The 24,282-nt window shown below is 35.1% G+C and overlaps 1 non-coding gene across 1 annotated transcript; it reads left to right on the forward strand.

Annotated features, from left to right (window-relative positions):
- Positions 1–565: 565 nt before the first annotated feature.
- Positions 566–673, forward strand: LOC127747146 (small nucleolar RNA R71). The gene has a single exon (XR_008008950.1). It is a non-coding gene; the product is annotated as a small nucleolar RNA R71 (small nucleolar RNA).
- The last annotated feature ends 23,609 nt before the right edge of the window (positions 674–24,282 follow it).

A 24,282-nucleotide genomic window follows, 5' to 3' on the forward strand; every position in this document is an offset into this window, starting at 1 on the left:
AGGTGCTCTGTTCAGAATTCTCTGTCTACTGCTGAGAAGATGATGGAAAAGGCTTGCTATTGCTAAGCCTGTTTCTTCCACCATTATTAAAGCCTTGTTGAGGCCTTTGTTGATCCTTCCATGAGAAATTTGGATGATTTCTCCATGAGGAATTATAGGTGTTTCCATAGGGTTCACCCATGTAATTTACCTCTACCATTGTAGGGTTCTCAGGATCATAAGCTTCTTCTTCAAAAGATGCCTCTTTAGTACTGTTGGATGGATTTTGCCATCTACTCAGACTTTGAGAAATCATGTTGACTTGCTGAGTCAATATTTTGTTCTGAGCCAATATGGCATTTAGAGCATCAATTTCAAGAACTCCCTTCCTCTGAGGCGTCCCATTACTCACAGAATTCCTCTCAGAAGTGTACATGAATTAGTTATTTGCAACCATGTCAATGAGTTCTTGAGCTTCTGCAGGCGTTTTCTTTAGGTGAATAGATCCACCTACAGAATGGTCCAGTGACATCTTAGAGAACTCAGATAGACCATAATAGAATATATCCAAAATGGTCCACTCTGAAAGCATGTCAGAAGGACACCTTTTGGTCATCTGTTTGTATCTTTCCCAAGCTTCATAGAGGAATTCACCATCTTTTTGTTTGAAGGTCTAAACATTCACTCTAAGCTTGCTCAGCTTTTGAGGAGGAAAGAACTTAGCCAAGAAGGCCATGACCAGCTTATCCTAAGAGTCCAGGCTATCTTTAGGTTGAGAATCCAACCATGTTCTAGCCCTGTCTCTTACAGCAAAAGGGAAAAGCATGAGCCTGTAGACTTTAGGATCTACTCCATTAGTCTTAACAGTCTCATAGATCTGCAAGAATTCAGTTAAAAACTGATAGGGATCCTCTGATGGAAGTCTGTGGAACTTGCAGTTCTCTTGCATTAGAGCAACTAGTTGAGGTTTCAGCTCAAAATTATTTACTCCAATGGCAGGGATTGGGATGCTTCTTCCATCGAATTTGGAAGTGGGTGTAGTATAATCACCAAGCATCCTCCTTGCATTATTATTTTCGGCTGCCATCTCCTCTTCCTTTTTGAAAATTTCTGTAAGGTTATCTCTGGATTGTTGTAATTTAGCTTCTCTTAGTTTCCTCTTCAGAGTCCTTTCAGGTTCAGGATCTACTTCAACAAGAATATTCTTGTCCTTGCTCCTGCTCATATGAAAAAGAAGGGAACAGAAAATAATAATAGGGATTCTCTTTACCACAGTAGAGGGATTCCTTTATGTTAGTAGAAAAAGAAAACAATAGAAGAAGTGAAAAGGTAAGAATCCAAACACAAGGGGGAAGAGAGTGGGTTCAAATTCTTGAGTTGAAGAGAAGTGTTAGTAGATAAATAAATAGAAGGAGATGAGAGAGAAGAGTTTTCGAAAATTGTTTTGAAAAATAGTTATTGATTTTCAAAAAATTGAGAGAAGAAATAAAATTAAAATTAAAATTTAAACAATTAGTTAATTAGAAAGAATATTTAAAAAAGGGAGAGGAGTAATTTTCGAAAATTAGAGAGAGAAGAGTAGTTAGGTAGTTTTGAAAAAGATAAGAAATAGTAAAACAAACAAAAAGTCAATTAGTTAGTTGAAAAAGATTTGAAAATCAATTTTGAAAAGATAAGAAGTAAGAAAAGATATTTTGAAATTAAATTTTTGAAAAAGATATTATTTGAAAAAGATATTTTGAAAAGATATGATTGAAAAGGATATTTTGGAAAAGATTTTATTTTTTTTAATTAAAATTTGATTACTTGACTAACAAGAAACTAAAATATATGACTCTAGAATTTAAAGATTGAACCTTTCTTAACAAGAAAGTAACAAACTTCAAATTTTTTAATCAATCACATTAATTGTTAGTAAAGTTTTCAAAATTTTGAAATAAAGATAGGAAAAAGATTTTGAAAACAAATTTTAAAAATTTTTCGAAAATAATAAAAAAATGATAAAGATTTGATTTTTGAAAAAGATTTTGAAAAGATAAGATTTTTAAAATTGAAAATTTGACTTGACTTATAAGAAATAGCTAAGTTTTAAAAATTTTTTACTAAGTCAACTCAAATTTTCGAAAATTATGAGCAAAATAAGGAAAAGATATTTTTTATATTTGAATTTTTAATGATGAGAAAGAAAAACCCAAATATGACCCAAAACATGAAAATTTTGGATCAAAACACATGATGCATGCAAGAACACTATGAATGTCAAAATGAACACCAAGAACACTTTGAAGATCAAGATGAACATCAAGACTTATTTTTGAAAAATTTTCAAGAAAAGAAAAACATGCAAGACACCAAACGTAGAAATTTTCAATGCTTAGGCACTAAGAATTCAAAAATGCATATGAGAAACAACAAAAAACATAAAACAAGAAAATATCAAGATCAAACAAGAAGACTTATGGTCATCTTATAAATCTCAGTTAGGAGGATAATAAATGGTTATGGAGTTTACGAAAATAATATTAAATAAAACATGAAATAAGATAGAGATACTTATGTAATTCAATGGTGGGAATTTCAGATAAGTGCATAGAGATGCTAGTTCCTGTTGAATCTTTGCTTTCTACTGCTTTCATCCAATTCTTCATACTCCTTTCCATGGCAAGCTATATGTAGGGCATCACCGTTGTCAATGGCTACTTCCCATCCTCTCAGTGAAAAAGGTCCAAATGCTCTTGTCACAGCACGACTAATCATCTGTCAGTTCTCGATCATGTCGGAATAGAATCCATTGATTCTTTTGCGTCTGTCACCACGCCTAACAATCGTGAGTTTGAAGCTCGTCACAGTTATTCAATCCTTGAATCCTACTCGGACTACCACAGACAAGGTTTAGACTTTTCGGATTCTCAAGAATGGCCGCCAATAATTCTAGCTTATACCACGAAGATTCTGATTAAGGAATCCAAGAGATACTCGCTCGTTCTAAGGTAGAACGGAAGTGGTTGTCAGTCACGCGTTCATAGGTGAGAATGATGATAAGTGTCACAGATCATCACATCCATCAGGTTGAAGTGCAACAGATATCTTGGAACAAGAATAAGCTTAACTGAATAGAAAATAGTTATAATTGCATTAAAACTCGAGGTACAGCAGAGCTCCACACCCTTAATCTATGGTGTGTAGAAACTCCACCGTTGAAAATACATAAGTGATGGTCCAGGCATGGCCGAATGGCCAGCCCCCATGAATGATCAAAAGACCGAATGGTCAAAAGACTAGACAGTCAAAGACACCTAGTACAATAGTAAAAAGTTCTATTTATACTAAACTAGTTACTAGGATATACAAAAATAAGTAATTGATGCAGAAATCCACTTCCGGTGCCCACTTGGTGTGTGCTTGGGCTGAGCTTAAGTTTTACACGTGTAGAGGCTTCTTTTGGAGTTAAATGCCAAGTTGTAACGTGTTTTTGGCGTTTAACTCTGGTTTGTGACGTGTTTCTGGCGTTTTACTCTAGAATGCAGCATGGAACTGGCGTTGAACGCCAGTTTGCGTCATCTAAACTTGAACAAAGTATAAACTATTATATATTGCTGGAAAGCTCTGAATGTCTACTTTCCAACTCCGTTGAGAGCGCGCCATGTGGAGTTTTGTAGCTCCAGAAAATCTATTTCGAGTGCAGGGAGGTCAGAATCCAACAACATCAACAGTCCTTTGTCAGCCTTCTATCAGAGTTTTGCTCAGGTCCCTCAATTTCAGCCAGAAAATACCTGAAATCACAGAAAAACACACAAATACATAGTAAAGTCTAGAAATTTGAATTTTGCATAAAAACTAATGAAAACATCCCTAAAAGTAGCGAGATCCTACTAAAAATTACCTAAAAATAATGCCAAAAAGCGTATAAATTATTTGCTCATAATCTAGCTTACTAGTTTATTCTATTTTTCTTGTTGATTCTCTTTTTAGCCAAATTGGCTTATGAACTCTTCATGTTAGATTTAAATTTCTATTTAATGCAATTTGAGTTATTTCAAATTTATGATTTTAATTTAGCTTTTTACATTCTTAGCTTTAATTGATGAATTGATTAAGAGGAGACACTTGAGTTGGAATGCTCAAGTGGATAGTTAATTTGAAAGTTGTTGCCTAATTCTCTATTTACTAACGCTAGACCTTCCCAAGGGAGAGGACTAGGATTTGCGAATAAGAGTTAACTCAATCACTTGACTTTCCTTTATTTAGTAAGGGTAAACTAAGTGAAAATAACAACCTTCTGATACTACACTTGAGAAAATTCCAACAAGGATAGAACTTCCAATTAATCATTCTCCCAGTCAAGGCTTTTTAATTTAATTACATAAAACCTCTTGTTAATTTTCATTACTTTAATTTATAATTATTTTTGTGCCCATTGCCCAAACTCCAAATTTCCCAGAAAACTCATAACCAATAATAAATACACCTCCCTGCAATTCCTTGAGAGACGACCCGAGGTTTCAATACTTCGGTTATAAATTTTATTGGGTTTGCTTTAGTGACAAACAAGTTTTTTTGCACGAAAGAATTTTTGTTGGTTTAGAAGCTATACTTATAACGCGATTATTTTTGTGAAATTCTAGACCACGCAAGAATCCTCTCGTCATTAGCCAATTTTGAGCCTACGTTAAACCCCTTTTGTTCTTTAATTTAGCACATCAATACCCCTAAGTGAAAAACAATGGATGTCCTTTGATTTGGATCTTTGATTAGCTTAGCGGTGAGGGTGTGTGTCATTTAAGCGGGGGAGGGGGCGGGGGAGAGCTTGGGAACATTGGTAGAGGTAAAAGTGTGTTTTGTAGTTTTTATTGAAAATGTTGGGAATTAGGTACACTCTCATGTATTGAATGATTAAACCATATGCATTGGCACTGTTGTATATGTTTCATCAAAAGAAAAAAAATGAAAGAAAAAATATATATGTAGAAAAAGAAATAGAAAAATGAAAGAAACAAAATATATAGAAAAAGAAAGCAATAAAAAGAGGACAAAATGCCCCAATAATAACCAATGCATATGGGGTGTGTATTAAAAGAGAATGCATGAGTGTGTGAAAAGTGAATGAATGGGTAGTTAGGTTGTGTATTAGAATAGTATAGGTTGTGTGTGTGTTAGGTGAGAGATTAGGTTAATCAAGGATTTAAATTTCGAGCTCACTTGGCCATATATGCATCCTTACCCTTACTCTAGCCCCATTACAACCTAAAGATAAGCCCTCATGATGAATGTATGCATGCACCGAATAATTATTGATTGTTAGATGAAAAACAAATCTTAAAAAGCATGATTAGAGGGGAATTGAGTGATCGACCTGATACACTTGAGTGAATAGAGCGGATACACTTTTGGGGAGGGTTCGATACTCAACTCTTTGTTCCCGGCCTTCACAAGCTTTCTTCATGCAATTTGCTTACATGTCATTTTGATGTTTGAATTGGTAGAGTTCATGAATTATCATATCACCTTGGCCTTATGTATTCATATATGTTCTTGGAAGTTGATTCACTTTTGACCAAGTAGATAGAAGCATTTGCATTAGTTGCATCCATGTAGGTAAATCGCATTTCATATACCTCATTCTCCTATGTTCTTTGGTCTTTTTACTTTTAGCATGAGGACATGCTTAGTTTAAGTGTGGGGAGGTTTGATAAACCCCAATTTTGTGGTTTATCTTGTGTAGAATTTGGAGGGTCTTATCAATATTTTCCGCACTTATTCATATAAATTGCATGGTTTTGTGTTTCCTTCCTAATTTTGGTTCATGGTTGAAAACATGCTTCTTTGAGCTTAAAAATGCTATATTTTAATCTTTTTCTATTACCATTCGATGCCGTGATGTGTTTGTTAAGTTGATTCAGGATCTATAGGGCAAGGATGGCCTGGAAGATGGAAAGGAAGCATGCATAACTGGAAGGAACATGAAGAATGGAGTTTTGGAGAATTAGACACGAGCGCACACGTGATCGACGCACACGCGTGGAAGCATATTGCTAGGACTTGCACGTAAAAGTTGACGCATTCGCGTGGCTGGGCAAAAATCTGACCAACGCGTACGTGTGCCTGATGCGTACGTGTCGCTTGTAAAACTCAGATGGCGCATACGCGTGACGCTCGGCACGTGACATCATTAATGAACTCGTAGCTGGCGATTTCTGAGAGGTTCCAAGCCCAAATCCAACTTGATTCTGCATGGAAAAGACCCAAGAAATGATGAAAGAAAGCGGGGATCAATCATACACACTTTACACACAATTTTAGCTAGTTTTTTGTTCTTGTTTTCAAGGGAGAGAAACTCTTACTTCTCTCTAGATCTAGTTTGTTTTGATTCTCTTTTGTTGAAATTCTGAATTAGGTTTTGTTAATTTTAGTTTCAATTACTTAATTTAAGTTCTCTAGTTATAATTTTGTTTAGATCTTGTGTTGAATTTGAATTCTCTTGTTATTTCCCCTTTTCTTCTCATTTTATGAACTATGTGGATTTTGAATTTATGTTAGTGCATTGATGTTTTCTATGATTATAGTGCTATTTGAGTTATTTTCCATCAATAATTGTTAGTGCGTACTTGTAATTTCCAATTAATTTAGAATTTGAATATGTCTTTTGTTAATGCATACCATGTGTTTGATAAAATATTTCCTTTGATTATGGAGTAGTTTTCTTTACTTTTGGCCTAGGCTAAGGGAATTGGGTCTAATTGATTTGGTTATTTGAGAACCCTAGTGGTCAAATTGATACCCATTGACGCCAATCTACTACAAAGCCAATTAGTAGTTGGATTGGGATTTATGAGTTGAGATTAATTAAGCCATTTGACGTACTTCAAGCTTTGAAGTAGACATTATACGTACTTTAAGCATAGAGGTAGACTTAATGAGCTTGGTTCCTTATAATTGTCAAGATATGGTTATTAGACAAGGATAGTGACCCCAATTCCTGTGCCTAGCCAAGAGTTCCTTTCAATATTCATATTTAAAACCTAAAAATTCCAATTGCTTGATTCTTGTTATAGTTAGTTAATTGTTTAATTAGCTCTAGAATAGTAGATTTATATGTTCTCTTATTAGATTAAAATTGTTTATGCTTGGCTTTAGTTGCTTTGATTTAGCTTCTTGCACTTTAAGATTTCTTGCATGTTAATTTTAGTAGTTTAATTTCTTGTTTATGACTCCAAACCCCGAAATTCTAACCAATATTGATGCACATGTTTGCCCATTCTCTTAAGGACGGCCCGAGACCATCGGTTACTTTATATTCGGGTTGACTTTGTGACAGCCATATTAAAATTTAATTTGAGGATCCATTGTTGGTTTAGAGCTATACTTGCAACGTAACTATTTTTGATGAAATTCTAGATCAACGATAGTCTTTCCATCAATTATACCTAGGGATGCCAGTGTATTTATAGTAGAATTAACAACCACCTTTGCTCCAGTAGTTCCATCTTTTCTAATGGATAATCATTCCTTTTATCTTGGGAGTTTGTTGGGATCTATCTTTTAACGAAGATAGAGATAATATGAGAGATTTCCGGAGGTAGTTACCTACCTTGGGCAGGTTGAGCTTAGCCACCTTATGTCAATGTCCGACCTCTTTAAAGAAGTCGGGCTTGTCGTGAAGGCCATCCTTCTAGGTGGGCCTTTTTGTTTTATTAGGCCTAGCTTTTATTTATTGGGCCAGGATATGAACAATGCCTCTGCTTGAGTCCTGAGCTTTCTATAGGCCGGGCTCAAGCAATTCATGGCTTTTACTTTAATATCAGGTGTCCTGCCTTTTTGGAGGTTAGGTACTCGACGTATTTTGAAAATTTTCGAACATTGCTTCTTTAATAATGGGCGAACATTGCATGATAGTTTTTTATTAAATCCATGCACATTTAAAGAGGAATAAAAGAGCCGTTCGTCCTTTGTCTCTTATAAAAAGGCTTTTCAGCTCTTCTTCTCCCTTTTCCTTGTTTCTGAAAAAATTGCTTCATTTCTCCTTCACAAAGAACTTCTCTAGTGCAATTTGATCACTTCTGTTCCTTCCAAGATTTCTTTATCGTGGACTTTAGAGAGTTTTTCTTTCGCCAGCATGAAGAGGAACGTCCGCGTTTTTGCTATTTAGACGTGCCCTCCCTCTTTTCCAGTCTTCATCGAGGTTGGTCTTGTTTCCTCCTTTTCTTGTACTCTCATTTCTGTTTTCCTGGGATTGCTTTGTTGTTGTTATCGAGTTTGCTTCTAATGTCTTTGCACTTTTTGTTTGAAAATAGTTTATTTTGATTTTCTTGCGAGTTTGATGTGGAACGCTTGGAATGTTAAAAAACGTTTGTTATCAAAAGATTCTAAAAAACTATCTTTTCTCTGAAAGAATCTTCTTCTGTATTACCGTAGCCATTACCCTTGTGTATTGTATTGCCCCTAATGGTTTTGCTTTTAATGACGACGTTGCATAAGAGAGGCACCATTTGGTTGCTCTATAGGAGAATTTTTTAAAAGAGTAGCTTTCTTTTTTGGCTTTGTTGATTTACCCGACCTGTTTTGGATGAGGTCCGACTTCTTTTAATAACATCTTCTTTACTTTTGCATTTGTTGGTGTAGCCTTTATGTCTTGCACTATTCTTATGAATATGTTAACCAAAGTCCCCCCTAGTTTTCGTGTTTAGGTAGACACCACCATTCTTTCTTGTGTCCCTGTAACTGATAGAGAGTATTGTGAGGAATTTCATAGGCATTATAATATATGTGAGAGCAGAGAAGATGAGAGGAACAATGTGTTAAAGGCCCCTGGTCCGCAAGAGAGACTGTGTTTTCCTCCCCTAGAGAATTCTGAGCAACCTTTCTTCTATGCTTATGATTGCTTCTTCACTAGGTTAGGTATCCGACTTCCTTTTACTGCCTTTGAAATGGATGTTCTTTGGTCTTGTAACCTTGCCCCTAGTCAATTTCATCTGAATTCTTGGGCTTTCATGAAAATGTACCAGCTCCTATGTAAGGAACTGGATGTCCGACCTTCATTGAATGTGTTTTTCTACCTTTTCATTACAGCAAAACCATATAGTTCCACAAAGAAGTTGGGGTGGTGTGCGTGAGCATCATTACCTTATTTTCTGTTTATTTTAAGTTAGAATTTATTGAGCTTAAGTATATTTTAGTGTTAAAATCCTCCTTGGATGCTACATTGAATAGTTCTGGTGTTTTAGTTATTTCAGGTGAAGTTCGGATTAGTTTGGCTAAGTTTTGTGGAAGAAAATAAAAGAATTGAAGCTTCCTACTAGGGCGTTAAACGCCAAGTTGGCATTTAGTGCCAGCAACTCAGCATCGGAAGGAAGCGTTCTATCCCCTTTGAACGCTAAACACCAAAGCTGCCATTTAGCGCCAGGCAATACGGATACATCTTCACTAATGGAGCATCTTTAGTTGGATTTAGCTTTTATTTATTGTTTTACCTTTTAGTCGGATATAATCTACCCATATTTGGATTCATGAAATTGTGTTGCTCTAAATTAGAGACCAATCTTCATCTCTTCTGATGAGCAATTAGATCAAGTAATTGGCAATTGATCAAGTTAAGAGAGATTAAATTACCAAGATTTAGAATTTAATCACTTATTATTTGTCAAGAGATTAATGATTGCATGATTGAAGTGAATATGAGAATTATTAATTTCGAGAAGGCGACATCTCTTGATCCTAATGTTCTTCTTATTCTTAATTCTTGTTATTTACTTTCCTATAATTTACATTCCTGCAATTTAAGTTTCCAGTATTTTACTTTCATGTTCTTTATTTTTTTAGTCATTTTATTGATTTCATTTATTTCAAGTCATTAAAATTCCTGTTTATATTTTGCTCATCATCCAAACATGACCGTCTAACTAGAATAGTCAATCAATTATTGTTTGCTTAATCTATTAATCTTTGTGGGATCGACACTCTCTCATCATGAGTTCATTACTTGATATGACCCAGTGCACTTTCTGGTAGTTTTGAAAAAAATCCATATCAGTTTTTTTACATCATTTTCGGAGATTAATTATGATTAACATCTACTGGTTGATTGGTTACATAGATTAGACTATATTTCTTTCTTTATTTTACTCATTTATTTTCTTTTAATTATTTATTTTCATTTGTCACTTAATTATTTGTGTTATTGCCTCACTGGAAATTCCTTACATGTGACATAAGGAATTTCAATTTCTCTTGGTGATTATGTTTATTACAGAGTAATCAAGGAAGAATGGAGTTTACATCACCCTTTGATCAAGAAAATTTCATAGGATATTTTCCACCATCACAAAATGATTCTTGTTACTGTCCTGATTATGGTTGGGAATATCAAGAACAAGGAATGATGGAGTTTGAGCAATCAAACTAAACGGGATACTTCCCAGGGCCACAAAATGATTTACATTATAATGAATCTGACAACTACCCAAATTATGGTTGGGAAGGTCACAATCAAAGAGAATTCAATATTTCATATCCCATTCATCAAGAGCCATCATCACTGGATGTATTTATGCAAAATTGTTCAACCACACCTCCTAATTATTCAAATCAAAATTCTCTACCACTTGAATATGCCTCAGCATATAATTCATTTCACCACCCATTCCACTATACACCAACCTTCATCTCTCGAGCTAACAATAGAACAATTCATTCAATGGTCCAAAACATTTAGAGAATAACAAGAAATCTCAAGAAGGAACTTTGAAGAAAAAATGAGACAAACGGCATAACATCCTGCTGAGAAACATACCAATGTCTCCCCTAGGCCAAGGAAAGAATACAAGCCAAAGAGAGGAATTAGAAGAGCAAGACAAAGAGGCTCCTGTACCAAGTGAAACTTCAATGAGAAAGGAGGTTGTGAAGGTATACAAGCCTAGGATCATATATCCTAAGCGGCTATAAGAGGTGTTAAAGGAACATGCAAACTCACTCCCAAAAAAAGCAATACAAATTCATGCAAAAAGAGAGGAAAATAATCAAGGGAGTCCATACTCCAATGAATAAGAGAATTACATGATGGTTGACATAATTGAACTATAAATTTAAAATGTTCTTGATAAAGGATACACTCCAATCATCACACAACACCTAAGTCCAATAAAGAAGAAGTGAAAGCAATCAAAGAAAGCACTGAAAGAGGGATTGTGACCAAGAAACAAAAGATAATATCCATGAAGAAGAGAAGGTCAACAAAAAGCAAGCCAACCCCTACCCCAACAAGAAAGTTGAATCAAGTTAATAATAATGAAGGAAAGCTTGTTAGGAGGAGATCAAATCAGAGAGCATCAATTTTCTCTTACTTTTCTTTGAAGTCATTTCTCTTTACTTAGTTTTACTTTCAACTAATTTGGCGTGTGATTTCATAGGATAAGTTTGGTGATGCCATGCAACAAATTGATTTTCAATCTTCACTGGGTACTTAGACCATCTCAAAATAAAAATGTCACACCAGTGTTGCCACTCACCTTTCATGCAAGGCACCATGCACAACCCACTTATTGATGCAACCATATTATCTCTATTTCTTTTATGGCCTTTACTATTGTCTTTAATTTTGCTTGTTAAAATACATGGATTAAGTACATTACTTTTGAATACATTTATGATTAATTCACGATTCCATCACCACTGTTCTTACTTGTTGTTTGTGGACAAGCAATCATTCTAAGTTTGGTGTTTGAGGACAAGAATATGAGGAAAATGACAACAATAATGATGATGAAGATCTACAAGGTGGTTAAGTTCTTTTTCCTCTTATTTGTTCCCTGTACATTCAATTGCATGCATGATTGTCTTCCATTTTTTTATATGCATGTCTATTCTTCCTTTTAGATAAGCATAGTATAATTTTGAATTGTTACATGTTGCTGTGACATCATAATTACCATCTTGAAATTTGTTAGTCAAAGTAATTAAGCATCATGGTCATAAACAAACAAGGTAAGAAGAAGCTAGTATGAACATATGAGTATTAGAAGGCTAGCATGACTATTCTAGCTCAACACATCTGAATCTAATTGATTGTGATTTTTATCTAAAACATTTTATGAAATCTTTGAAACTTTGAAAATCTTGAAGAAGCAAACCAATTAATGATCAAGTAAGAAAAAGGGAAAGAATGAGAAAGCTGAAGGCTCTAAGTACCAATGACAATTCATTAGTTGAGTACTTGTGGTGTTTATATATCAAGCAAAACATTTGAAAACAAAACACTTAGAGTCAAAGCTAGGCTCATGTGCAAAGCACTCCCTCAAAGCTCAAGGCTTTAAGCATCAATGATTAAAGAGTAAAGAAAAGAAACAAATGAAAAGCTTAAAGAATCCTCTAATTACATGCTTGTGGTGCTTATGTATCAAGTGGTAATACTTGAAAACAAAGCATTTAGAGTCGAAGCTAAAAACAATTGGTGCAAAGCACCCAAGAATCTAATCTAAGAAAAGAGAAAGACAAAAATCTTACTTCAAGGAAGGAATATAGGAAAAGAGTTCATAAACTGATCAAGATAAAAACATCAATCATTTGAGATTCTTTTGTGATTGTTGCATGTATAGTAAACTAGCCAACTATGAACATTAAAAATTGCTATTCTTCTCACCTTGAATTGTCAAATTGTATTGCATGATTCGTTATTTTCTTGAGGACAAGCAAAGTTTAAGTTTGGTGTTGTGATGCATACGCATCATGATGTATTTTCCTATGCTTTTTCATATAAGAATCAATTTATAATGCTTAATTATGGAAGTGCTTTGGTGCTTAAATTGAATATTGCTTTGATTGCTTGAGTTAATGAATTTTGTAGAAAATAATAGAAAAAGAAGCAAGAAGCACAAAAACAATCTCAAAAGAAGCAAAGAGAAAGCTTTGGACACACTTTGAAGCTTAGGATACACTTTGGAGTAGCGTGGCCCCAAAGCAAGCATGCCAAGGGCATTATTAACGCAACAAACCAAAGTGTCTTCCAAGTTGGTGTTGGCATGAAACAAATGAAGCATGCATGTACAAAGGAATTACTAAATCCAACAATGAATAAGCATGCATGTACAAAGACGTTACTAACGCCAACAATGAAGAAGCATGCATGCATACAAAGGCATTACTAACGCCTACCTCATAAAGCACGCTGGCGTGAAACAAACGAAGCATGCATGTACAAAGGCATTACTAATGCCAACAATAAAGTAGCATGCATGCATACAAAGGTGTTACGAATGCCTACCTCATGAAGCATGCTGGCGTTGGAAACATAAAGCATGCATGGGTGTTATCAACATCAAAAAATGCAAAGCCCCCTCCAAAATAACGATGGCCACAAGGGATATTTTGCATACGCTTGCCCATGCGTAAGAACAACGAGCAAAAAGGGAATTCGTTCGTACACACGAGGCATGCATACGCACGACAACAAATTCTCAACCCCAATTATATGAAGCATTGGTAACGTTAGGAAGTGAAACGTTAATGCCGCTAACGCTAGCGACTCCTCCTGAACCATATTTTGTACAATTGTCAAGGCGTTAGTAACACTTTATAACAAAGAGTTACCTTTAGTAACACCCTTGACCCTGGGAGCACCAATTCGCTCAAGAAAGTGGCGTTAGTAATGCCAGAATAAGAAGCGTTACCTTTCAAATAATGCCCTGCACCTGGAGCCCTCAAATTGGTTCAAGTATTTCACTCAAAAGTCCACTCCAACTCGTGCAAGCAAGCCCACAATTGTCAACCAATCAAAGCCACAAGAATTATCCAGAAGTAGTTAGTAATTTGCATTTGATTTCATTTGAATTTGTAATTTAGGATAGCTTATAAATAGGACCTTAGACTCATCATCACAGACACTACCTTAGAGGGGAGTCTTCGGATTTCTTTCTTACACATTTTTTTAATTTTTTAGTCATGAGCCTCTAATTCTCTTCATTAGGAAAAAGAGTTATGTTGCAATTTAATAGATTGATGTGTTTAATTCTTCATCTTCAATTCTTCTTTTATTGCTTCTTTAGAAGTTCGTTCTTCATTTCAAGGATTCAAATATCTTGAAAAAGAATTTGAATCCAACTTGAATTCTATGAGGACTTGGGAAAGAAATCATAGAATTAATGCTTGAAGTTCTTTCTCTCAATTGTTGTGAATTTGAGTATGGAATTGATACGTGACATATAATCAACCCATATTTGGATTCATGAAATTGTGTGGCTCTAAATCAGAGACCAATCTTCATCTCTTCTCATGAGCAATTAGATCAAAAAATTGGCAATTGATCAAGTTAAGGGAGATTAAATTACCAAGACATTGGAATTTAATCACTTATAATTTTCCAAGAAATCAATGATTCCATGATTGAAGCAGAGATGAGAATTATTGATCCTAAGAATCCAACATCTCTTGATCCTAATGTTCTTCTTATCCGTAATTCTTGTTATTTACTTTCCTATAATTTACATTCCTGCAATTTAAGTTTCCAGTAATTTACTCTCCTATTCTTTACTTTCTAGTCATTTTATTACTTTCATTTATTTCAAGTCATTAAATTCTTGTTTATATTTTTCTCATCATCCAAACATGACCGGCTAACTAGAATAGTCAATCAAAAATTTGTATCATGCATTTAGTGAGGGAGCCAGGAATTGAACCAATTGAGCAAGGAACGCCGGGAAGTTGTGCTTGGATGCGGGGCAGCTGGTGATGGCTTCTAGACCACCAAGCATTAGTGACGGATGCTGGGCACCCGTTGTGATGTTTTGGGTATTTAGTTTTGAGGTTTTGGGTCCTGGTTTTGCCTCCCTTGAAAACCCAATAATAATAAAACAACTCCAAATACTTTATTAGTTTTAAAATTCCACTAGAAAACATAAGAAATTTGATTAAAATCTAAGAAAACTAATGAAAAAGAAGCCTAAAAACTACTAAAGATACATAGGCATCAATAATCAATATCGAGGAGCCTTCGATGACAATTAAACCACAAATTCTTACCCCCATTCGTGAGCCAAAATGCCTTCATATCCTCCATACAAATGAGACATGACATTTTGCCCTAAGTGGACCAACCTGATAACATCTCATATGCAAGAAAGTCGTTATTGGTCCACATCAACGTAGCATGCAATTGAAAGTTTGTCTTCGTTGAAATATCATATGTTTCTGCACCATGAATGCATAACTCCATCAACTCATCCACCAAGGATTGCAAGAAGACATCTGTTTTGGCCTTTGGGTTGCTTGGACAAGATATGATACAAGTTAGGAATATGTATGGTCCTTCATGCACATTTCCAGAGGTAGGTTATAAGAAGTCACCATAACAGGCTAAAAAGAATACGCGTAACTGAAATTAGAGTTTAGTGCAAACCTGTCAGAGCACAAAGCTAATCTAACCTTTCTAGGATCACTCACAAATGTAAGGTGGACCTGATCAAAGTGCTTCCAAGCATCCCGGTGTGATGGGTGCATCATAAAATCATCATAAAATTGGCGCAAATAAAATAAAATTTTACGCTGCTACTGACAGTCAGATTTAGTGACGGAATATATAATCCAATGGTAATTTTTTCAAGGGATGAATTTTCATCGTAGCCATTGGTAAATCCAATGCTAAATTCACTGGTAACTTCTGACACTAAATTCGACGTTATTCAGCTTTTTTCTTGTAGTATTTGTCGCTAGAAACATTTTAGCGACAATTATACAATTGTTAGTATACATCTTTTTAATGACCACAAAAATATATATTTGTAGTTATAACATATAATAATAATGGCAAATATATAATTTTCGCAAAAACACAAGTTAAATAAGATTTATAGTGACCATTATGATACTACCACTAAAAGTAATTTTTATTGTAGTGTGCTTTTTAATATGGGTGTTCGCAGTGTGATTTGGTTCAGTTTTTTAGAGAAAAATCATCCAATCCAAAAGTTTAATTAAACTGCGGTTCGGTTTTTTATCGAGACCATCCGAACCAAACCAAACCAATTGAAATTGGTTTCGTTTGGTTCGGTTTGTTCGATTTTTTCAATCAAGTCAACGAAAAATCTCCCATACTATTTCACAAAGTCATAACATTGAAATCATAGAATACAAATACACAATAACTAACAAAAGTCTTAATGTAATGAAATTCAACGACAAAAGAAATTAAAATAAATGAAATCCAGGATCACAATTTCACAAACATGACAAGGAATTCCTAAATATAGTAAAACAAATGAGCTCAATAAAATGACACAAAATAACACAAGACTAATAGAAGTGTCTTTGCATTATGGAAACAAAATAACACGGCTAAAAGATCTAAAGTATATTAAAAACTATAAAATTTTCCTTTCTATTTTTAATACGATTATGTCAGTATATTTAGAATGTTGAAGACATCTTTCATGATACAAAAAACTTCATAACTTGCAATTAAAATGCGCTCTCTCGCAAAAAAATGCAAGCAATACATAAATACATTGTGCCCACCTAGTTCTCTTGAACCTGAAAGCCGAAACCGAGACATGTGTAGAAAGTGATTTACCCTTCATCTGCTGATCTTATTTGAAGATTACCAGAATTTCATATGAATAAACTAGGAATAGAAATATATAATATAGCCTTCAAAATTAAACTAGAAAATCTTTCATTATACAGCATAACTGATAATTTACCTGTCTGGTATAAAATGTAGCTTCACCATGACCATATTTGTCACATTTCTTGTTGACCTGTCAATAGAATAGATGATTAATACAAAGCAAATACTTGCTTGATGATCATGACCTTAGACTTATTGCAGGATGCATTACCTTAGACATTTGCACCTTCTGTTCATCAATTATATTGATTCCATGTTTTGTTCTTATATCTTGCTAAATACTGATACCAAATAATGAACAACAAATACTAGGAATCAGCAATAATGAACAATGAACAATAATAAACAAATCACTATAAAAAACAGAAGTAGAAACACAACAAAATAAAATTACTAGCAATTAGAAACAATTAACAATAATGAACAACAATCAGCAACAATGAACACATAATGAACAGCAATAAACAACAATCAGTAACAATGAACAACAATTAACAAATACATTAAATGAATACGTTGAACATAAATTGAATACCTAACTTCAAGACTCCATATCTGACTCGGCGAAGGAAGCGCGACGACCGAGGAGGAAGGGAGGGAGAGAGGACCGTGCCGAGAAAAGGGAAATGTGGCAACAAAAACGATGATGTGGCTTTTGGGTGTTATTCGCGAGGTGCTATCAGCGAGGAACTGTCTGGCAAGGTGCTGTCTGGTGAGTCGGTGACGATGCTGTGGACGATGCTGTGGCCTTATGTGCTATCTGGCGAGTCGACGACGGTGCTGTGGACGGTGGAGGAAGACAGTGCTGGGAGGAAGGGGTTTGGTGGCTGGGGCTTAGGGCTTGATCTTCCTTCGTTAGAGAGAGACTGTGAGAGAATGAGAGCAACACTACTAGGGACTAGGGTTATCTGGTGATTGGGCCTTTGTGTTTGGGGGGTTGGTTTTTTAGAGTTTTTAGATAACCGGTTTGTTTTGGTTTGATTAGAATTTTCAATCTCAAAATCGAAAACCAAACCAAACCGGAAAAAATAGCAAAACATAAATTTTTTTCGGTTTGTTCGTTTCTTGATTTTTTTTTGTTCGATTAATCGATTTTATTTGATCCAATCAATTTTGAACGCCCCTACTTTTTAATATTGAAAAAAAATGACACTATTTTTAAAAATGACATTTGTTATATATGAAACATTTCAAATACATATAAAATAAAAAAATTAAAAGATAGTATTAATTCTTATCTTAAATATTTAGAACAAAAATAATATTTTATCCTAACCAAATCTCATAAAAGTATTATCAACAAATTGCTTTTGTTAAAGATCGAAGTGGCCGCCAAAAAAATTAATTAAATAATATTTTAAAAAAATTATTCGCATAAAAGAATATATATTAAATTAAAGTTTCTCTTGTTAGAAACAAGAGACTGAGAGAGTAATTTGAAAAGTGTATTATTGAGTGTGATAAAATGTACAATATACAAGGGGTATTTATAGGTGCTAAATGAATCAGAGTAATAAAGGCATAGAATCCTACAATTAATATACAGATATACTATATAAATATAGAAGATACTAATTGATCTAAATTGATTCTAATGATTCTCTAGCATCCCCCCTCAAACTCAAGTGGGAGCTAAGGATACCAACTTGAGTTTGGATAACAAAGTCCGGAAACGAGTCAGGTGATGAGCTTTCGTGAAGATATCAGCAGTCTGATCTAGTGTTCCAACAGCAATGAGACGAACAGCATCAATAAGGATATGTTGCCGAACAAAGTGACAATCAATCTCAATGTGTTTGGTGTGTTCATGAAACACATCATTATGGGCGATCTGAATAGCACTGCGGTTATCACAAAAAATATCAGTAGGGGACGATTGAGGAGCACCCAGATCTTCGAGAAGCCAACGAACCGAGATAACTTCAGCAGTGGTGTCAGCGAGAACACGGTACTCAGCTTCTGTGCTTGAGAGAGCAGTGAACGTTTGCTTCTTAGCACGCCAAGAAATGAGAGCGTCGCCAAGAAACAAACAGTAACCAGTAGTAGAACGACGATTAGTGGGATCACCAGCCCAATCAGCATTGGAGTAAGCTTGAAGAGACAAAGAGGAATGGGCAGAAAAATAAATGCCATGAAATAGAGTGCCTTTGATGTAGTGAAGAATGCGAAGAACTGCCGCATAGTGAGTAGTACGAGGAGCTGACAAGAACTGGTTAAGTACATGAACCGGATAGGCGATGTTAGGTCGGGTGACAGTCAAGTAGACGAGACCGCCAACTAACTGCCGATAGAGAGTCGGATTATCCAAAATAGTGCCATCCATAGGGGTAAATCGAACATTAGGCTCAAGAGGAGTAGACTCAGTGCGATTATCTGTAATCCCAGCGCGAGCAAGACAATCTGAAGCATACTTAGCCTGAGAGAGATAGATGCCATAATCGGTGGAGATGACCTTGAGACCAAGAAAATAACTGAGAGAACCAAGATCTTTCATCTCAAAGGTACGGTGAAGTGAGGCCTTGAGATCAGAGATACCATCAACATCATCCCCAGTAATGATCATGTCATCAACATACAAAAGTAGAAGAACAACTCCACGTTCGCTTTTATGAATGAAGAGGGCATTCTCATGAGGGTTAGAAGTAAAATCAAGACTGCATTTGGTAGTGTTGAACTTGTCAAACCATTCACGAGGAACTTCCTGATCAGAAGGAGGATCAACCAAATCCCAAGTGTGTGCCTTTTCAAGTGCCTGTATTTCCTCCTGTATTGCTTGTTGCCAATTCGGGTTTGAGGAGGCTTCTCTGAATGACTTAGGTTCATGGTGATGAAGGATAATAGAAAAGCAGTGGTAATCAAGAAGATAAGGAGGTGGATTCCTTACCCTAGAAGAACGAGCAGGAGGAGGAGGCCTGACGGTAGGAGCAGGATCATCGTTCGGTCTGTAATCATCGGGAGATGGAGAAGGCGGAAGAACAGGAGGCTGTGGAGGGTCACTCGAGATAGAATCTGTAGAATCATCACTAGGGAAAAGATCAACATTGGGGTTAGTAAACAACGGTGACTGAGTAGTAGGAATGGACTCAAAGGATGAGAACCGAGAAAATATGTAGTGCTCCCAGAAGACAACATGACGAGATATACGAATAAGTTTAGAGAGAGGATCCCAACAACGATAATCCTTGTGTTCAGTGCCTTAACCAAGGAAACAACACATACGAGCCCGAGGTTCAAGTTTACTATGTTCATGAGGCTGAAGAAGAACAAAACATACACAACCGAAAACTCGAAGAGAACTATAATCTGGAGAGGTATGATAAAGACGCTCAAAGGGAGTAACATTACCAAGAACAGAAGAAGGGAGTCTATTAATAACATGAACAACAGTAAGAATAGCTTCACCCCAAGTATGCTCAGGACACGAAGAAGAAAGGAACATTGCACGAACGGAGTCAAGAATGTGACAGTGTTTGCATTCGGCTCGACCATTTTGTTGAGATGTACCAGGACAAGAAAACTCAAACAAAGTACCCTGTCCTGCAAGAAAGGCTAAGAGTTTGGAATCACGGTATTCCATAGCATTATCATGTCAGAAAACCTTAATGACCTTGGAAAACTGAGTTTTAATCATAGTAGCAAAATTGATATAGATCTGAGGTAACTCATGGCGATTAGTCATCAAGTAAACCCAAGTAAAACGGGAATAATCATCAATGACAATGACAAAGTATCGAGCTCCGCCCATAGAGGCAGTGGGAGCGGGGTCCCAAACATCAGAGTGAATGAGATCAAAAGGAGAGCAAGCAATAGATGAATTATTGTGAAAAGGTAAAGCAGGTTGTTTGGCAGTTTGACAAGAAATGCAATCAAAAGATTCATTTGGAACCTCACCTAAAACACCCTGAGACACAAGAGGACACAGTTTTCCTAAGGAGGTGTGGGCAAGACGTTGATGCCATAAGTGGAGGGTAGAGGGAGAAGAAGCAGCACAGAGATTTGGCACAGGAGAAATATGAAGATTCTCGAGTTCAAACAGCCTTTCGACCTTACGTCCAGTCCCGATGATTTGTCCCGTCCGAGGATCCTGTACATGACAACCAGAAATGGAAAAAGTGACTTAAAAACCCAGATCAACAAGTTGACCAACAGAAATAAGATTGAAGTTTAATTTGGGAATATAATAAGTATCAAGAAGATTAAGAGTTGACTGGGATATAGAACCCTTGTGTGTTGTGTGCAAGAGGGAGCCATTTGTAGTATTGACAGAAGGTCCATTTGTAGTGGTAGACATGGACGAGAAAATATTACGCAACGGAGACATGTGATTAAAGCAACCCAAGTCAAAGTACCATGTAGAATTACCTGGAGGGGTGGAAAAAGCAGCAGGGGTATTACCAGAAGCATAGAGAAGATGCTAAAGAAGAGATGCAATATCAGATAGAGAGACAGGAGACGAGATGAGTGGATCAGGATGTGGTGGGCAAGTAGGACAGGCAGTAATTAAATGTCCCGAGAGCTTACAGTAACGACAGAACAGCTGTGAACAATGGTAGCTAATATGACCTTTCTGGTGGCATGTGCGATATTCAACAGAAGGACAGTTGGGAAAAAGGTGCCCAGAACGGTTACAGTTTCGACAGAATTTACCCTTTCTGGCGGTGGCAGCAAAAACATCTAGCTTTTCCATGATAGTAGTCACAAATATCAAATATAGGAGAGAAAAACGGCAATTTCGGAGCAGAAAATGAGAAATCGGAGTGCAGAATCGGAAAGATCTCACCAAAAAATCTTAGGAAGGGTCCCACTGTCTGCCACATCAGCTGCCACATCGGAGGACACGTCAGTAGCCACGTCAGCAAAAAGGAACACGTGGCGCTACGAGATTGGATGAGCAGGACACGTCAGGGCTAACGAGGCGGGGTGCCACGCGGGAGAAGAACGGAGCGCGTCGAGAGCGCGGGTCGAGACCGCGGGTCGATCTCGGGTCAGGAGAACAGCGGCGTGACACGTGGCAGAAGCGGAGCCGTGGATCTGGAGCGCTGATCCAACGGCGTTGGAGGCGTCTGGAAAGAGAACGGCTGAACGCGAACAGGAAACTTTGGGCGGCACGTGGCGGCGCGTCTGGCGTCTTCCGGCGATGATTCCGGTGGCGTTGAAAAGCTTGCAACGAGGAGAAGGCGATGGTGGCGGCGGTGACAAACCAAAGCGTCGGGAGAGACTCGAAAAGTGAGCACAAAATATTGATCGGAAACAAACGGAAGACGACCTTCAGACGGGGCGTGGCGGCGCGTGCGGTGGTTTCCGGCGACGAGGCTGGACTCGTTGAACTTGCAACAACGAGATGAAGGCAGTGGTCAAGGCAGTGACGAACTAAAGCGTCGGAAAAAGAACGAAAAGAGAGACCAAAGAACACTGCCAAAAGAGGAAAAACAAAGGACTATAAACGAATTTTCATGGAAAAAAAAAACCTAAGCTCTTGATACCATGTTAGAAACAAGAGATTGAGAGAGTAATTTGAAAAGTGTATTATTGAGTGTGATAAAAATTAAAAAGTACAATATACAAGGGGTATTTGTAGGTGCTAAATGAATCAGAGTAATAAAGGCATAGAATCCTACAATTAATATACAGATATACTATATAAATATAGACGATACTAATTGATCTAAATTGATTCTAATGATTTTTTAACATCTCTAAACAAAAGTATTGAATTCTTTTAAAATAATTATTTGTTTTAAACACTAATGCCTGTCAACGATGTTAAACTTTGTTATACTGCTATAGCTCCTTAATTAGCAGCATGTTAAAATCAATATCACTTATCTAACTCGTCGTCTATACGTAAATAATCACACCATTTTGACTTCCAAGCTTTTAACTTTATCAACTTAACCTCAATGTTCATGGAAATATTAAAAAACAAATTCATATTCAGCAACTTAGTTATTTAATTAGTTTACTTTTCCATGAAGAATATATAATTTTACTATTTTCATCACGGGACTTGCAATTGCCTATTAATCTCATCTTCAGCTTCATGCAAATTCCTAATAATCCTAATGTAAATTCATAATATTAAATATATATTTTCTGTGTTCCATTGTAAAAAAAATTGGATAAGTATAGCATATTTTTTAAAAATTAAAAGTTAACATAGATAAAGGCAACTTCTTAATCATAGATACAGACATTGCATCAATATATTCTAAAGATAATATTTCATATTCATAAATTAAAAATCAATAGAAAAAACAACTTTTTGATCCAGGATACAGACTTTGCATCAAAACATTGTATAGATGAAAAGTTATTACTAAAATATATTATTCTATTTCTCTTTTATAACCTGAAAATTACAAGGTAATGAAAAATTTGTAGTCAAATCACTTGGAGAGATTAGAAATAAACTGTCTTTAATATTAATTAGAAGAAGCAATAAAATTCCACAAATATTATGTTGATCTTTTTCTTTTGAATAATGTAAATTATATAACTTTTTTATTTTTAGAAAAAGATAACAATCTTATAAACTTCGGTAAGGCTCCAAAAAATAAAAAATAAAAAATAAAGGAGGGAAAATAATTTTGTTTTAGATGACGACGATACATGGGGTTCAAATATATAATTAGTAAATTTATTTTTAATATGAAAATTAATTGCATATTGATTAAGAAAATTAATTCTCGATTTTTTTACTATATATATATATATTGATTGTTTAATTTTAGTTCCTATAGAATCTTTGGGTTAGTTCACTTTCCTTTTTTTTGTTTTTCTCTTCTTTTTATTTTTAGCTTTTACATCGTTATAAATAATTTAGATCAGTGTGAATATCTTAAAATGTGTATTAGTTCATAAAAATATCAAATGCTTTATTTTTTCTCTTTACAAAATGTTTTCTTATTGACTTCGAGTTCTTATAATGTAATATATTACCACTTAATATTTTAATACAAAAGACATAAAAGATAAATAGAAAAAGAAAAGGAAAGCATAAATTTGGACGAGTAAAAAATTAATTAAATAATGAGGCATATTCAATTTATAGAGACAATACACGTATTGAAACCCAAAATCAATTTCTATATGTATATCAATGTTTTTTCATTATTAAATTTAAGGTTTAATTTGTCTAAATTTAAACTTTATCATCCTTCTACTGCTTCATTAATTAATTGTCTGCTTAAAAAATCGTTTTACAAAAAAATATTTGATCATTACAAACCCAAGTAGCATCCTTACTTTTGTGAATCATATCTTTTTTTTTTTTTCTGTCACATGATACATGAACTTTAAATCTATGATCTCGTACAATTATATATATCTCTATTAAATACCTCGTGTTCTCAATCTTATTAAAAGGCTTTTTCTAATTCTTTAGTAAAAAAAAGTTGATTTAAAAATAATCCTAAACACAAAAATTACAATATAATTTTCTTTGTTAATCCATGTTATTTCACATATTTTTTGGATAAAAAAAATTAATTACTAGAATAATCAAATTTGACATTGCAAAATAAAAAAATTGTGTACATGAAATATATATAGATGTTATGATTACTGTATAAATTACTTCTTTACTTTCACATTTTTAATATTTTTCGATTATTCTTTTAAGGGTTTAACATATGTTAAGATTATTATTAGTACAAACTTTTTATTTTTCTTTTAAATAAACAGATAATAATAAA

Source organism: Arachis duranensis, chromosome 4 (assembly GCF_000817695.3).
Source record: "Arachis duranensis cultivar V14167 chromosome 4, aradu.V14167.gnm2.J7QH, whole genome shotgun sequence".
NCBI classification, from domain to species: Eukaryota; Viridiplantae; Streptophyta; class Magnoliopsida; order Fabales; family Fabaceae; genus Arachis; species Arachis duranensis.